This window comes from Meles meles, chromosome 13, assembly GCF_922984935.1.
Source record: "Meles meles chromosome 13, mMelMel3.1 paternal haplotype, whole genome shotgun sequence".
Taxonomy (NCBI): domain Eukaryota; kingdom Metazoa; phylum Chordata; class Mammalia; order Carnivora; family Mustelidae; genus Meles; species Meles meles.
The window spans coordinates 29,709,015-29,721,106 of NC_060078.1; positions in this window are offsets into that span (position 1 = coordinate 29,709,015).

The window sequence follows — 12,092 nt, forward strand, 5'->3', positions numbered from 1 at the left end:
TCCTTATATATCTTGGATCTTAACCCTTTATTGCATATATCATTTGCAAATATTCTCTCCCAGTTAGTAGATCGTCTTTTAGTTTAGTTGATTTTCTAAAAAATTATTTTTATTTTTATTTATTTATTTTTTAGTAGGCTTCAGTTCCCACATGGGACTTGAACTCCCAATCCTGAGATCATGAGTCACCCGCTTTACCATGAGACAGCCTGGCACCCCAGAAGCTTTTTATTTTGATGTAGTCCCAATAATTTATTTTTGCTTTTGTTTTCCTTGCCTCAGAAGACATATCCCACAAAGGGTTGCTACAGCTGATGTCAGATGCTCTCTGATGTTGTGCTCTCTTCTAGGATTTTTATGGTTTCAGGTCCCACATTTAAGTCCTTAATTCACTTTAAGTTTATTTTTGTGTGTGGTGTAAGAAAATGCTCCAGTTTCATTCTTTTGCATGTTGTCCAGTTTTCCCAGCACCATTTGCTGAAGAGACAATGTTGCCAAATTTAAATTTTTTTGCCAATTGAGATTATATTCTTTAGGAAAGAAACTGTGTGGGGGTGTATATGTGTGTGCATGTGTGTGTGTGTGTGTATGTGTTTGAGGAGAATATATTTTTTTTTTCCTTAGGGCACTGCCTAAGGTAAATTAGTACGCAGATAAGATGAAATTAGTTATTTTTCACTTTCTTTTCTTCTTCTTAGGTAGACACTTTACGTTGACTAGTTCCTCATGAATTCTTCAGCCTTTTAGTTTCTGTTATAAATATCAGACCCCTTTCCTTTTTCCTTTTCTCTAAGATATATATATATATCTTAGATATATATATATGTATATATATATATGTATATATATATATATTTTAAGATTTTGTTTAGGGGCACCTAGGTGGCTCAGTGGGTTAAGCATCTGCTTTCGGCTCAGGTCATGATCTCAGCCCCCTCTGGGGCTCTCTGCTCAGCAGGGAGCCTGCTTCCCCTTCTCTCTCCCTCTTCCTGCCTGCCTCTCTGCCTACTTGTGATCTCTGTCTGTCAAATAATTAAATAAATAAATCTTAATTTATTATTATTATTATTATTATTATTATTATTATTTTTAGTGGGGCTCCTGCGTGGCTCAATCGTTAAGCATCTGCCTTGGGCTCAGGTCATAATCCCAGGGTCCTGGGATCAAGCCCCGTGTCAGGTTCCCTGCTCAATGGGAAGCCTGCTTCTCCCTCTCCCACTACCCCTGCTTGTGTTTCCCCTCTCTCGCTGTGTCTCTCTCTGTGAAATAAAATCTTAAAAAAAATCTTATTTATTTATTTGATGTTTAACCACCGAATCACCCAGGCGCCCCCAGACCCTTCTTCTAATAGGTTCAGATGGACCTGATGATGTTTGGTGAGATGTTTAAGACTCAGATACCAAAGTGAGACATCTGATGATGTTTGGTGAGATGTTTAAGACTCAGACACCAAAGTGAGAATAAATATCATGTACATGTGGAGGTGTCTGGACATCTGTCTGACTCTTGATCTCAGTTCAGGTCTTAATCTTATGGTCGTGAGTTCAAGCCCTGTGTTGGGTAAATTAAAAAAAAAAAAAAGACTATTATCTCCATGCTGATGACTCTCAGAGGTTTTTCCAAATGAAACCTCTTTTCCAAATTCAAAATTTTCCCAGAGTTGACCAGTGGGAGTGCTCTATACTTTTTTTTTGACATATTAATTTCCAGTACTATACTGTTGTGAAACGCAGTGAAATTGTTGTGTTACCACAAACACAATTTCACCTACAAGGCCTTTGCACTTGCTTTTTCCTACACATAAAATCTCCTCCAGCTCCCTCCCTTATCTTTTTCTGATCTACTCAATGAGGTCATTACTGTATTTTAAACTGCAGGTTTCAGGGCACCTGGGTGGCTCAGTTGGTTAAGTGTCTGCTTTCAGCTTAGATCATGATCCAAGGGCGCTGGGATCCGAGTACCTCATCTGGCTCTCCTCAACAGGAAGTCTGTTTCTCCTTCTCCCTCCCTTCCCCCTCTCCCCACTCTCTCTCTCTCAAATAAATAAATAAAATCTTGGGGTGCCTGGGTGGCTCAGTGGGTTAACCCTCTGCCTTCAGCTCAGGTCATGATCTCAGGGTCCTGGGATCGAGCCCCGCATTGGGCTCTCTGCTCAGCAGGGAGTCTGCTTTTCCCCCCTCTCTCTCTGCCTGCCTCTCTGCCTACTTGTAATATCCATCTGTCAAATAAATAAATAAAATCTTTGGGGCGCCTGGGTGGCTCAGTGGATTAAGCCGCTGCCTTCAGCTCAGGTCATGATCTCAGGGTCCTGGGATCGAGCCCCGCATCGGGCTCTCTGCTCCGCGGGGAGCCTGCTTCCCTTCCTCTCTCTCTGCCTCTCTCTCTGCCTAATTGTGATCTCTCTCTCTGTCAAATAAATAAATAAAAAATCTTAAAAAAAATCTTTAAAAAATAAATAAATAAATAAATAAAATCTTTAAAATTGCAACTTTCCCCAGAACTCCCTGTCCCCTTCCCTGTTTTTCTCCTCCTCCCTCTAACCATCACCATCTGACACACTATATGGATTCTGCTTCTTTGTCTTCTTTATTTTTGTTCCCACCCCCACTCCATGATGGAATGCAAGCTCCACAAGGGCAGAGGTTTCATTCTGCTACTGCTGTTTTCCCAGAGTTTAGAACTGTGCCTGGCACATAGGTATGAATTCAACTAACATTTATGGAATGAAGAGAATGAGTGTTATCATAGACATTTTTTTAAAAACCATAGACTTTTTTTAAAAGATTTTATTTATTTATTTGTCAAAGAAAGAGAGCACAAGCAGCGGTAGCAGCAGGCAGAGGGAGAAGCAGGCTCCCAGCTGAGCAAGGAGCCCAATGCCGGGCTTGATCCCAGGATCCTGGGATCATAACCTGAGCCCAAGGTAGATGCTTAACCACTGAGCCACTCAGGTGCCCCTGTTCTTTGTTTTTAATGTTCCTTCTTTTTTGTTTCTTAGGGAGATCAAGTTATGAGTCAAGCTCTCCCTACATTCTTTTCATCTAGGTCCTAGGTTGTTTCTGACATGTATTACTAATTGGGCTTCTGGAAACATTGAGAAAAGTCCATTATTGCAGATAAGATTTATTTCAAAGGCCACGTGTTTTTACTTTCTCCAACTAAGGTATTTATCTGACTGTAGCTCTGAAAACACTGTAGAGCAGTCATTAGTTTGTTCTGCTTGCCACCCAGGATTCAGGTTCCTTCTGTTTAAGAGGTAAATTTTATTCATCTCTGTATACCTATATCCTAGCTCAAGAATAAATTTGAATGAATCAGTCTGTGAGAAAGGTTGAAAGTTTCAGAATCTTTCTCAAAGGAACAATCTGGTTATGCTTATTAAAGCAGGTATACCAAAGAATAAAAATTAGGTGGAGAATGGGGGTAGAACGGTTTTGAAAGTAATGATAGGGTAAGTCTTTCTCTCCAGCTGAAGTTTTGGCGTGGGAGGAATGATAGTTCCATGAACAAACACTATTTTCATTGCCACTGTGAGCCAATGAAAGACCTGGATTCCCTTGTCTGTGTCATGACTGACTCCTGGAAGAAGCAATAGCCATCCAACACTTAGGGAGAAATTCTAATGTACCACTCAGTCTTTTTAAAAAAAATTTATTTATTTATTTATTTGACAGAGAGAGATCACAACTAGGCGGGGGTGGGGGGGGAAGCCCGCTCCCTGCTAAGCAGAGAGCCCAACGTGATTATGACCCAAGCTGAAGGCAAAGGCTTAACCCACTGAGCAACCCAGGCACCCCATGCACCACTCTGTCTTAATTTGGTATAATGTACCTGGTTATTCCTTCCAATGCTGATAACTTACTTCTTCTGGAGCCTTCATTGTTTCATCCATGAAGTGAATATGACCACCCTCAATGTACAAGGGCCAAATGGCTAACAAAAATGTAATGATGACCTTTTCAGACATCAAGCGTAGAGTCGAGGGAACACAGCTCTCTTTGAGCCTCTCTTTGGTGTTGAGGGCAGTTTACCATTATCTGCACCCCAGATATGGCTCCGTTGTGTCATCTCTGATCAGGCATTCTCTTGATCTATCAATAAACATTCAATTTAGAAACCCTGAAATTTGTCTCTCAGCCCAAGGGCCCCTTGGAAAAAAAGATAATGACAAGAAAAACTTGACACCTCTCTTCCGGTCCAATACTCTCTTTTGACCTTAAAGGAAAAAAAAAAAAGGTATTAAGAGAGAGGAGGGCCAAGGGGAGGGGTAAGGGTCGAGAGGGGAGTCCAGCTCCAGTTTGGGGAAATCCAGCTCGCATTTTGACTGTAGCTCAGTGGTGCAGGGTCCAGCAAAGGCAGAGCCCCTGCTTCACTCCCAGAGGTCTGTCCTGGGGAGACACTGCTGCTCCGGGGGGCTGACCTGGCGGGGAGTGGCAGCGCAATCCGCTCCCGCACCGCTTTGTGCGCGCAGCCGCCGGTTCCTCGGCTCCCGGGTCTGCCCCCTGGGACAACCCCCTGCCCCGCCCCAGCCATGCAACTCTACCTGCCTCTCGCCTGTGGACCTTTGGGAAGCTGCCGCCCACCCCGGGGGCTCGGGCCCTGACCCTGCCAGGCAGCCGGTAGGTGTCCGCCCTGGGCCCGCTCGAGCTCCTCGCGCCCGCGGGGGCCCTGGGCTCCCAAGTTGTGGGGACCCGCGCGAGTTGGAAAGTTTGCCCGAGGGCTGGTGCGGGCTTGGAGCCGGGGGCACGCGTGCTGCCCTCTGAGCCTGAGCCGGCCAGTGGTGAGCTGGGGCCGGGGCAGAGGGCAGGGGTGCGGGGACCCTCACGCCAAGGCGGAAGGGGGTGCGAGGGGCGGTACTCGGCTGGAGCTGGGATGAGGGCCAGAGCTGGGCGTCCGCGGCTCCTCCGCGTCCGCAGGGGTGGGCCCACTCCCCGCGGAGACCCCCTGCCCTGAGCCGCTGGGGGAGCTTTTGTTGCGGGTGGTAAACAATGCCCCCGGCCGGAGGACTCGGCCGCCGGCCCCCGAGGCCCAGCTGCGGCGCGGGATGGGGGAATTGGGGGGGAGCGGGGCCCGGGGCTTCTTGGGCTCGGACCTCGGGCGCCGCTGCAGCTGGGCTGGGGGAGGACAAGTGTACCTTCGGGGATCCCTGAAGGTGCCGGCGACCCATGCGCCTCTTAGGAGACTTGAAAGTCCGGCGCCTCAAGATTAGAGGAGTTAGGGCAAGTTGCGGGTGGGGAACCCGTCCTGTCGCATAATCAAGCGCACCCCCCAAACAGATTTTCTCCCTCCCCCACGCTCGTGTCGGGCATAGGTTCGTTGGGAAACTTTTGGCACTTCCTTCCCTGAGCATTTCGGGGAGGGACTCCAGGGATGAAACTTTAGAGTGGAGGTAGCAGGGAGGTAACTCCGAGGTGACCCGGAGTTACACCGATCGGGGAGGAAGGGAGTGGGGAATAGTATTGGTGTTCTGTCAAAATGGCTTTTTGAAACTTCTGAGCGACACCAGGTCGCCGAGCGCGCTGGCGTTGCCGTCGCGTCAGTCGCACTGGCGGGATCCGGGAGCGGGGAGGTGCGCGGAGCCGGGGGCCTGGAGCCGGGGAGGGGCCGGATTCCGGCCAGAGCCTGCTGCCAGGACCGCCCGCCCTTCACGTGTCGGGGAGGGAAGGGGCTAGATCTCTCTCCCGCTCCCTCGCTCCCCTCTTTCTCTCTCCACCCAGACCCCCAACTGATTGAGCTTCTGGGAGGGCTGTTTGCAGTCCACACAGTTCCACAAAAAGTGGTCAGGAAGTTTCCGATCCTCCCCAGTAGACTTTCCACATGAATGGGGAACCCAAATTGGGCATTTCGGACCCAATAAAATGAATGTATTACCAAGAAAACAAACATTGCTTGAACTAGGAGTGTTTCCCCCGCCCCCATCTCGTCCTCTTCCCAAATTAACCATTTTGCCTCGGTCATTCGTTTGCCACTCCTCTCCGGTTCCACTCTCCAGTACCACATGAACTGCACAATACATGGTAATGGACAGTTTATGAAGAAATAAAGTGTAAGTGCTTCGAGACGAGAAGCGAGTGGAAGATAAGGTGCACAGTCCAGTGTCGGCGGGGTGCGCTGCGCGCCGCACCGGGATGGGTTGAAGGGCGGCGCTGTAGGGCAGCAGCCTCAGGTCGGCCCTGAATTCAAAAGTGCTCACTGGCCTTTCTCCGACCTCCCGACAATATTTAATAAAATAAATTTAGTGAAGTAAAGACGATGGCTTCTTTAGGCCTCAGGATGCCAAACACACGTATGTATGTATGCACGCATGCACGTAGGCATACATGTAGGCAAATATATCTATATTTGCTTGTTAACCAGTTAGGGCAAGAGGAATTGAGGGCGTATCAGGAATTTATGACGACAGTTAAACAAGGGTGGTACACGCAGGTAGGTGCCTAGATAAGGCAATGTTTGGAGGTTAGTCCGTATAGTTTCCGAGAACTGAAAGACTTCCATACTGTGATTTTGGGTGTGTTTCTTGATTTTAATCAGTTTTGGGTTACCCTGCCTTCCCTTCCCTCCCCAGTTAAGAGATCCTAAATAGGTTGGTTGCTAGCCTCTGATAGTGTTTAAAGCCATGTTATGATACCAGCTAAACTTCAGAATCAAGATATAGGGGAGTTATTGGCACATAATGTCCCTTTTTCTCTGCAAAGATTAGTAGCAGCGATTTACAACTCTTCAACCACCGCTTACCATTTAATGAGCGTTAACTGTCGAACTCAGCTCTGGTTTTCCAGAAGTGATAGGTCAGAGGTTTGAATCAGACATGGTTCTGCCCTTTGTTTCTCTTCCCTCTCCAATCTTCTTTATCTGGTTTGTCCATCCCCTCCCCCACTCTCTTTGCATCTATCCTTCTTTCCCTGCACACTTAAATTTCTTTTTTCCCCCTAGGTCTTTTACCTTTAGTCCTCAGCATTTTGATCCCAGTTATCTTTTTTATATTCTACCTTTGTTTCCATAAATCTCTTCCTCTTCCTCTTGTCTTTTGCTCCTCCTCTCCTCTTTAAAGAGACTTTTTCTTCCTTAGGCTTTTTACTATTCCCCCTGTATTTTATGTTTTCCTTGTTTTTAGAAGATTCATGCTATCTCCATTTTAACTTCTCCCTTCCCTTTTCTGTGGCCTTCTTAGGCCTTTTTTTTTTTTTTTTTCGTGCTCTCTGCAGGACAGCGGGGGTATTTTACATATGGAAGGAGCCTTTGACTAAATCTGCTAGTATTCTAGTGAGTTTCCTTGAACAGCCTTTCCTTGCGTGCAGGGCTCTCACACTTCCTGTGGTAGAAGACTATCTAGGAACTGCAAGCAGCCCCGCCCGCCTCGTCTTCTTTAGATGTAGAACTTAGTTGCTGGCCGAAGCTAAGTGGGTCAGGTGGTGCTTTTTAAAAGAAATGTTTAACATCTTCTTTCTCTCAGTCAAGTGCAGTAGGCTTTAAATTCTAAGGCGCTGAATGGAGTGACTATGAAATCAGAGCCTCTTTTGCCTCAGCCCTACAATGAAAATACTCACCACTCTTTTTGGCCACCGCTGGTAGTGGGAAGGGTTGCAATATAATTTTAATGCAGCCTGTATGGTTCCATCCTTTCAGCCACTTCCTGCCTAAGGGACTTTGGGAGATCCAGGAGGAGGAGGGATGTAGGTGGGAGAGGATTTTCTGACGTGGTGCCTCAATATTGTCTTTTACAGAAAACTGATACAGTTTAGGAAGTCAGCTTTTTATTTTTTAAGCAAGGGGATTATTCCATAATTACAAAAAAAGGCCTTCTGTAGGGAAAAGTTGAATACTTAGTAAGCTCAAATAATAGTGATGAAAATACCTGATCCCATTTGTTGACCAATCTGGTTAGGTAGGTTTACGTTACTTGTGAATAATTAGCAGATCCTTACACTGGGATGTTTGTCATATTCACCCTGGGGCCTGCTCCTGCCACTTCTGCCCTCTGTCTTTTAGTTTTATATTCTCTACTTTAGGCTGGCATCATGTCTTTCCTGTTTCAAATTATATGTTGGCCTCTTATCTCCTGGCTTAAGATGTTTGGATCTCATATGCTCTAGTCCCCTGTATCACAAGGACATTTTAGGAGAAAGAATTTATTTTTGTGCCCTCTGGTGAAAAGACTTGCTAACTAATGTTTTGCGTTCCCATAGTGGTTGGGGTTTTTTGTTTCTTTCATTTTGTTTTCTCTTACAGGAAAATAAGAAGCCACAGAATCATATAATGAATTGCAAATAATTAGGGCCTATGGTATCTGTTTAATAACAGGAACACTATTTTCTTATTTTCTGCTCTGATAATATTATCCTGCAGCTATCTCTCTATAGCACTCAGACTCTTGGATATATTCTAGAGTAGAATATAACTGATTTTGAGAAATATTATAATGCCAGTATTCAACAGAGATGAAAAATGGGAAAAAAAAGTAAATGGAAACTGGAAGTAGAATTAATTTTCAATTGTAAATATCTCTTTGTATGACTTAAGTACTCTATAATAAACAAAAGCAGCCAAAAAGGAGGAAATGGAGCCTCTAATAATGTTTACAGATTAATAAGGAAAATAAATATCAGGAGATCTGTGGGGATAATTCCATATTTAAATATGTACCCGTTAAAAGAATGGACTACATTGTTTTTTTTTTCCCCCACAAATTAAAAAAAAAAAAAAAAAAAGCTTGCTGCCTCTCCTCCCAGAGTTCAGCCCTGGGGATAACTTAGTTTATCACAAAAGAAGGTCACATTTCATCAGTGGAGCCAAGGGTGATAAAATTAGGATCTTGTGGGAGCCCTTATTTTGTTTCTGATTGTCTGTTTCTTTGGCTGGGTGGTACCCAGTGGTTTCTCCCCTGCAGTTGGGTTTTTCAGGGGTCATTGGCCTCTTTCACGATCTCATAAAAAGGCTGTTACCATTTAAAGAGGCCACATCTTCCCAATCCATGTTGCTCATACCTTTTCCATTTCCTTGGCAGGCTCTTTTTCAGGAGATAAGGTTTGAATGGTAAACATTATCTTAATTACAAGCCTGAATTTCTAAAGCACTTTAATTTAAAAATATAAAAGAATATATGAGACCGAGATCAATTTATAAACTACTTTCAAAAGCAGATCCCATGACACCTTCTGGCATATCCAGATTACTTGCCTACATATGTGAATTTTAATTTTCGTGGCTGATTGCAATACTGAGATTATATGCTCCTAATAATTTTTTAGCAATGTAATCTTGATACAAGAGATAAAGCAAGCTTATACTGATGTTGTTGAATTTCTGAAGAATGGAAAGGATTGCTTTTTGCTATCTGAAAAAAACATCCTTATAAAGACTGCTGACTTTCTGCAGATTAGAACTGGAATGTCTTTTGTTTTCTAAAAATACTGGTACAGAAAGCAGTGGTCTTTGGAGAAAATACCCTACAGTTTTTCACAGCCAAAAAGTTAGTGCAAGCCAAAAACTTTTTTTTTTCTTTTTTTAAGAAAAGGGGGAAAGCAGTAAGCTTAGATGCCAAGAACTCAAGTGAAGTATTGTCTGGTCTAGTGTTTGTATTTAGTATAGGTTTATCAGACTTATTTTTCTTGCGGTTAATGTTATCACTAATGTCTATTTAAAAAGTCTGTCTTAAAGGCACAATACTTTGACTTTCAATGTTGTGCTCTGGGATCTTTTATTATAGTACCTGGCTTACAATGTGTTAAGTGATAACAGAAACAAAAGAACTGGATTTTGTTGTGCAGAATATAGCAGACTGTGGGTTAAAGTGCCTCTAATAATGATAACCATCCTTTAGCTTGTTTTCTCTTATTATTTGTGTGTGTGTGTGTGTTTTAGATTTTATTTATTTATTTGACAGAGAGATCACAAGTAGGCAGAGAGGCAGGCAGAGAGAGCCGAGGAAGCAGGCTCTCTGTCCAGCAGAGATCCCAGGACCCTGAGATCATGACCGGAACCAAAGGCAGGGGCTTAACCCACTGAGCCACCCAGGTGCCCCTTTTTTTGTGTTTTGGAAGTATAAGCAGACTTTTATTTTTTTAGCTCCCATTTATTATTAAACATCTATTATATGCCAGCCCTGTGCTAAGTGGTTTACACAGGTCATCTCATTTTATTCTCATGGTAACCCAATGAGGTCAGTACTATTATGCTTCCTATTCTATTATACATAAGGAAACTGAAGGATAGAGAGCCTGAGGAACATATCAGAATCCTATGACTGGTAATGTTTCTGAGCTGGAAACTGAACCTGAGTCTGCCTATTTCCAAAGTCCTTCTTACCTTATCTTCCCCCGTCTCTCCTCAACCTCAGATACCACTAGGAAACCACCAGGCTTTTCCCTGTAGGAGCCCAGTGACACCTCAAAACAACCTTTTGATGTAGAAACTTTGACTCAGTTAAATAGGTTCCGAGAGGACATAGCTGGTGATCACAGATTCAAACTCAAAGCTTTCTGATGGACACATCTCTAGCTACTAAACCAACCAGTGCATCCCAGGATTACCTGGATCAAATCAGTACAACAAAAACAAACACACAATTTGAGAATGTTGGAGGGCTGTCAAATTTTTACTTCCTCAAGTAATAACAGTATAAAATAAACCTATCGCTACCATTTCACAAAAGAAAGGACTTTTATTTTTTAAAGAAAGGACATTTTTAAAAGGTTTTATGTATTTATTTATTATTTAAAAAATAATAGAGAGAGAGAGAGAGAGAACGCGCGCGCAGGAGCATGAACAGGGAAGGGGCAGAGGGAGAAGAAGAAGCCAACTCCCCCGCTGAGTGTGGTGTCCTGGCAGGCCAGCCCGGGTGGGGATGGGGGTGGGGGACAGGGAGCAGGCCTTCATCCTAGGACCCTGGATCATACCTGAGCTGAAATCAGAGGCTTAACTGACTGAGCCATCCAGGCGCCCCTATTTATTTGAGAAAGAGCAAGTGAGCCTGAGTGTGAATGGGGGCAGGGGCAGAGGGAGAAGAGTGAGAGAATTCCAATCAGACTCTCCCTCAACTTGGAGCCAGTCGTGGGGCTCCATCCCCTGATCTAAGATCATGGCCCGAGATGACCCCAGTGGAAACCAAGAGTGTGGGTTGCTCAATCAACTAAGCCACCCAGGCACTCCAAGAAGAGTTGTTTAAAATGAATAAATTCAACTCTATGAAAAACTTGATACTGCCTGTTTTTTTTCTGATTTTGTCACACACTGTTGCTCACTTGGTTGCAGACCAGGTTTTGGTCACTATCATGTACCATGCTTTCTTACAAATCCAACAACTTGTCAACTGTTAAAGAATCCTCACCCATGGTAACACTCTTGATTCTGTTATCTTTAGGGAGTATTTGATACATCTTGTATGGTGAGATTTATTCTTGTTCATAGTTTTTTTTTGTTGTTGTTTTTTTTTAAAGATTTTATTTATTTATTTGACAGAGAGAGATCACAAGTAGGCAGAGAGGCAGGCAGAGAGAGTGAGAGGGAAGCAGGCTCCCTGCCGAGCAGAGAGCCCGATGCGGGACTCGATCCCAGGACCCTGAGATCATGACCTGAGCCGAAGGCAGCGGCTTAAACCACTGAGCCACCCAGGTGCCCCATAATTTGGTTTTATTCTGTGTTAGGGTAAGCAATCGGAGGAGACCAAAGACAATTATGATGGCTCTTAGTCCCCTTTCATTTTCTTCCTTTTTCCTGCTTACCTTCCAAATAATAGTTGCTTGCCTAGTATGATTTACTGTTCTAATGATCTCATTTTCTCTTTATTTCCAATTTCCTTGCCTAGGCATTCATCATGAGACTTTTGAGACCCTTGGTAGAAGGGATTTTAGAACCAGCAGTCTTTGGATTAAGTCGGGTGAAAGAGAAAAGAGGGACATCATTTCTGGGTGTGGGCAGTGCCCACCACAGTGCCTTCCTTATACATAGTAGGTACTAAACAGATAATTGTTGGACCCATGAATTTTTTGTAACCTAATCTGTCAATACTAACTCCTCAGATTTTATGCTATTTTTGTGTGCATGTGTAAAGCTCAGAATTTATAGACTGTCAATTGGAATGTGGAATTAATATT